At 44.1% G+C, this 5,586-nt stretch overlaps 1 long non-coding RNA gene across 1 annotated transcript in view; it reads left to right on the forward strand.

Annotated features, from left to right (window-relative positions):
- The window catches only part of LOC121688477, a 45,357-nt gene extending 40,960 nt beyond the window's left edge, over positions 1-4,397 (forward strand). Inside the window, exons 3-4 of the long non-coding RNA XR_006024597.1 lie at positions 2,058-2,186; positions 4,257-4,397. This is a non-coding gene — a long non-coding RNA (uncharacterized LOC121688477). The remainder of the gene's footprint in view (positions 1-2,057; positions 2,187-4,256) is intronic.
- Positions 4,398-5,586: the final 1,189 nt, after the last annotated feature.

The raw sequence follows: 5,586 nt of genomic DNA on the forward strand, positions 1-5,586 counted from the left end.
TTATAAAATTGAGCCTTAACTAAATCTGAGTTAATGAATTATTCTAACACCTGTGATGTGATTATTCTAATTAATGAGCCCACGTGTAGTACCTGCGTTTGCAAATGGATGTGGCACGAAGCCCTAATGTCTTTCTTCCTGACGTGGATTTAGTGCTCTTTTCCACAGCGTGGTGCGCCAGATTGGGAATGAGTTTGGGAATGATGTCCAATTCCATGGCTTTAAATAGAACCTCTGGAGTTGGGATCAGGTTTTTTGGGGAGAGATTGAAGAGAGATCCTCTGATTGTCAGAGGCCATTGGGGCCTGTGTCATTACGTGCCATTTTGTCAACAGGCTTAAGGGCATGCAATTGTATCAGGGGACTGTTTGCATTTGGATGACAAGCGTCATTTGGCAATGCTGCATGTTTAGTTAGAGCATTGTGGTGTCTCAACGCAGTGGCTGCATTATATGCCTGTCATCACAGCGTCCCCTTTTCCCTTGCCTCCCCAAAGAGCAGAGAAATAATCCTGCTTTCTACACACCTTGGACAGCAGTTGGTGTATTAGCTGCTCTTAATCCACCAGCTCTTTCTGTAGGGTTATCATGCCTGTCAGCACATATGCCTGCAAATAAATATAAGCCATAAAACAAATATTAATCCTGTTATTCCTGTTTTGCCAGGATTTATTTATTTTTATGACAGGGCCATAAACACAATAACAAATGCTTCTAGCAGGCATGGGGTGTGAACATTCATGCACCCTGTCATCCTTCCTAACACCTGTCAGAAAGGAAGGGGAAAGGGAGAAAGCAGGAAGTTCTACAGGGTTCCTCATCCAACCACCGATTTTACTACCCGGGTCTGAGTCCTTTTGGAGGGGAAGCAGGAGCACTGCACACACAGAAACAGATAATCACAAAGAGATTTATGGCGCTGAGTTGATGCACTGGGCCAAACGTTTAATCCTGAAGCCAATATCCAAGGCGTACATTTTTACTGCTTTTGATTGGCTCCGCTTAGCATGTAAGAAGACTCAGCCTTCGCTTAATCCAGTTTTTTCGGGCAAATATCCCACTCACTGAGGGTGCTCATTTTTACAAAGACTTCCCTTCCAAGCTTTTTCAAGGCCTCTCACCTTCGGCGAGCTGGTGCAAATTTGAGCCATAATCAAAGGACACAAATGTCAAGTGTCATGAAAGCAACGTTCAGCGTGGACGTTCAGCTCCAGTTGTACCCCAGCAACATATCCTGACGCTTAATTATGCCCGCCCATCCGTTTTGGTTCATGGATTCCCTCGACTGGCCCATAGGTGACCTGGGACACATGCAAATGAAGCTGGGTTCACCGGGTTCAAGTACATATTAACACGGAGGAGCAATTAACCAAAGCAGACAGACAAACAACGGGCTCACTCACCGTCTCTGCCAACAAATAGCACCCAAGGCACTCACAGAGAACGCATCTTAAGGGAACTCCCCCTGTGCTCCTGTCAAGAGTCAAAGACGTTTCTGCAAAATTATGCGTCCTTGAGAAATATATAAATATATGAATAAATACTGTATATGAACAAAACTCTACTTGTACCCTTTTTTTTTACAATCTTTTGATTTGTAGCGAATGTTCAGAGAGGTAGTGATCAGTGAGGTGATCCTGCAAGAATCCTGTCAGAATCTTGCCACCTGCCAGTTTGACCTCCTCTTCACCAAGTGCTGGAGAGCAATTTCCATATTTTTTTCCTCACGCTTCCATGGAACCAAACACTGAAGCGGATAGCTAAAACGAAAACAATACAAACCGATAGGATCGTCGGCCGAACTGCAGCCGGTCTTGTCAGTCCATAGCTCTAATCTAGCCCATACATTATTTAAGCGTGCCCTCTCAGTAGGCACATGGTGAGTGGATGTTTACAGTTAGTGTAAATTACACACCAGCCGTGCCAAGCAGGCTGGACATGCGGGATGCTTAGATGTGTATCTGCTGCTGGACTCTCCCTCATACTCATTTACTTTTTTGCTTCTCTCTACCTCGCTCTGTCTCTCTCTCTCTCTCTCTCTCTCTGCCTCTCTCTCAGGTATGTTCATTGTAGTGAGATGTGAGGGAGAGTGCTGTTGACCCAGGGACCCCTGGCTGGTTTGTGTGCGGGGCGCCTGCAGCAAGAGCGGGAGTAACCCGGGCCCTGATGAGAATCCCCCGTAATTGGGTGAGCCTGCACACACCACCATGGCCTCCAGCTGCTCCACTCTACATGTCCAATGAGACACACCACCGAGGCAGACAGGGTACACACAGTTGGAGAGAGAGAGAGAGAGAGAGAGAGCGAGAGAGAGCAGGGTTGTTGTGTTGAGAAAAGTAGAAGGTAAGAGAGATAGCAACAGCCAGAGAGAGAGAGAGAGAGAGAGGGATTGTTATGAAGAGAAAAGGAGAGAAAGAGAGGATAAAGAGAGAAGGACAACAATGTATAGTGAGGTCATCTGTAAGACTGGGGTGGACTGAGAGAAAGAATATAAGAGCGAGGAGGACAGTTAGAAAGACAGAAGGACAATGGAGTAGAGAGAAGTATAGAGAGTGAAAGAGAGAAAAGGCAGAAGGCAGGAATAGACTGACTACATGTGTTCTGTGTGAAAGAGGTGTGGTGGTGTGTGTAGCTAATGACCCTGCTGGAGTGTGTAGCCTGACCCTGCTGGAGCATAATCCACACTTTCAGGTGGAAGCATGTTCCCAGCATCACAGGGAATGTTGCTAACCTGCACCTATAATGCAAAAAAAAAAAACAAAAAAAAGTGGTTGTCTTTCAAAATCGGCACAGCAGGTGGAATCAACCTCAGAACTGGCTGGAGGTTAAGTTAGATTTACCACAGACTAGTACATGGTATAACTGCCACATGGTGTTGCCACCTGCTACACAAATGAAATAAAGCACATTCCCCATGTTCTCTCATTGCCCTGCTCCTGCAAGTCCTGTTACATGTAACTGCAAGTCCTCTCCCCCATTGCATCAGATGCTCTCCGCTTGGTTACTTAATCAGTGTTTAACCATTCAAGACAACAATTACACCATCTGAACTGCTTGAAGTGCTTAAACATCAAGTTCAGGTGTGTGTGTGTGTGTGTGTGTGTGTGTGTGTGTGTGTGTGTGTGTGTGTGTGTGTGTGTGTGTGTGTGTGTGTGTGTGTGTGTGTGTTTGCCATAATATAATATGTGACCCTGCAAGGCGAAACCAGTCGTTTTGGTAAAATTTACAAAATTAAGTTAATGTGCTCACATGAACGGCCATTGACTAAGCTTTCCAATGATATGTATATCGAGGGTATTGCAAAAAGTATCGCTAAGATAACCGCATCCAAAGTTGCCATGGCTCTCCTGTCACGATACGCCAGAAGAGGAGAATATCACCTTTTTAAGTAAATTGTCACGTAAGACAGTGTGAGGACACAGCTATTATTAGCCTTACGGTAGCGTGACTTTGAAGCGGATGACTGACTATGTCCAGTTTTATCAACCGAGTGAGTGTCTTTTTCTGCCCCCTAGTTAATACCTGGGACGGTCATAAAGTGTCACTATAGAATATAATTAATGGGGGAGAAGAAGTTCTACACAGATTGTGTAGGCTAGGCCCACTTTTAAAATGTGCTACTGCTACGTCAATGGAAAACTTCTCCTGGTCCGTAAAATGACGCCAGGATATTTCTAAAAGTTTGTGCTTTTGACCATTCGTGCAAGTCTGAAAGGCAAGTCTTTCACATTCATATTTGGTTACATCTGCCAAGAACGATAGAGAGCTTACACATTGAGTAACGAGTAGCCTAATGAGTACATTTTAGCTCTACTGTAAAACCTTATAGCGGCGCGGACAAATGGAATGACTGCTAATGTGTTTAATCTTCACCTAAATAAAGTCATGGTCAAAACGTATGTTTATCTGTGAAATTTGTTCACAATATGAAAGTGTAGACTGTATACTGTCGAATTATGAGAAAACGTGAAATTCGACATTTTAACCCGTACGTTTGTTTATTGTGGATTTTCTCAAAATAGCACTGTGTGCAAGACGACTGGTTTCGCCTTGCAGGGTCACATATAATAATTCATTATCTAAAATGATGTGCAACTGTGACATAATACCGGAATGATTTGTCCATCCCTCCTTGTGTTTGCTATGTATTCACCCTCCCTCTATTGCTCCAAATATCTCTCTCACTCTCCCTCTCTCTCCCTCTCTCTCTCTCTCTCCCTCCCTTTTTCTCTCTCTCTACCTCTGGATGTGAAACAGGACTATCTGTGCTGTGGCCATCTATCCATCCTGGGGCCTTGCCAATGGCGTCCGTACCACAACAGCACCCAGAACCCCCGTCCCATAACCTTCCTTCTTTCCTTCTTTCTTGTGTTATCTCTTCTCTCTCCTTCCCTCTCTCATTTGCCCTCTTTCTCCCTCCTTCAATTTGTTGATGATGTGATGATGAAACAAATGAAGCAACACATGTATTACTTCATCAGTTCCGTTGTATTCTGTATTTGTCATTTGTGTTTATATATTTTGTCCTCAGTTCCACTGTATTCTATATTAGTCATCATTCCTGGCTGGGATGTGTCTGTGTAAGTGGGATGAACAGCATCGTTACTGTTGTTGCACAGGGCAGTGACACGTAGTGGTTCCATGGAATGAAGCATCCAAATAACCTGCATAAATGCAAATGCTGTTGACAACAAAGATACATAGTATAGCTGATATCGAGTAGTACCCATCTCAGCTCCAAATTAGTGCTCCGTTTCCTTCCTTCTCTGTTAATTAGTTTTCTTTAATCAGATGTATTCAAATAGCATGGCAACAGAGTAGAGTTATGCTAAAGCTAGCACTTGTTGAGAGGACAGCTGGGAAGAGTCATCATTAGCAATATACTCCTGGCCCTCCACTTCAGCCTATACCAAGTGGCGAGCTCAGGTTGTTGGTTTCATTGGTGATGGTCTCGGGTTTGCACCAGTAGACCTTTGGTGGACGAGAGACAGTGTGTTTACTGAGGTCTCTCTCTGGCTTTTGAGGATCTCACCTGGCGCTGTTGTGGTCTCCCTCTCTGGTCATCCATTAGCTGGTAATCACTGGGCTCGAGCCGCCTGACATTTACCCTCGACATCCTCTTCATATTCAACAGCAAATGAAGTGTGCCAACACAACAATCAATAGCCTCCACAGTCTGTGTGTGTGTGTGTGTGTGTGTGTGTGTGTGTGTGTGTGTGTGTGTGTGTGTGTGTGTGTGTGTGTTGTATACTTTTGGTCAATGTAGGGAGCAGTATACTTTATTGAATGCATGGCATGAATTAGTGACATTCAGGTATTACAAATTATTATAATTGTTTGTTCACTTTTGTTTACATCTTTGCTTATTTTTTAAGATGTTGTATTTGATACAAATCATAGCAGAATACCCACATGATTTCTCTCTGCACACTCACACACACACACACACACACACACACACACACACACACAGTCCTGATTAATACATTGTCCTCAAGGGAAATGGAAAGATGTTAGAGCTGGCATCCGGCAGTCAGTGCTACAGGGAGAGAGGACACACACACACACACACACACACACACACACA

This window comes from Alosa sapidissima, chromosome 17 (genome assembly GCF_018492685.1).
Source record: "Alosa sapidissima isolate fAloSap1 chromosome 17, fAloSap1.pri, whole genome shotgun sequence".
Classification (NCBI taxonomy): domain Eukaryota; kingdom Metazoa; phylum Chordata; class Actinopteri; order Clupeiformes; family Clupeidae; genus Alosa; species Alosa sapidissima.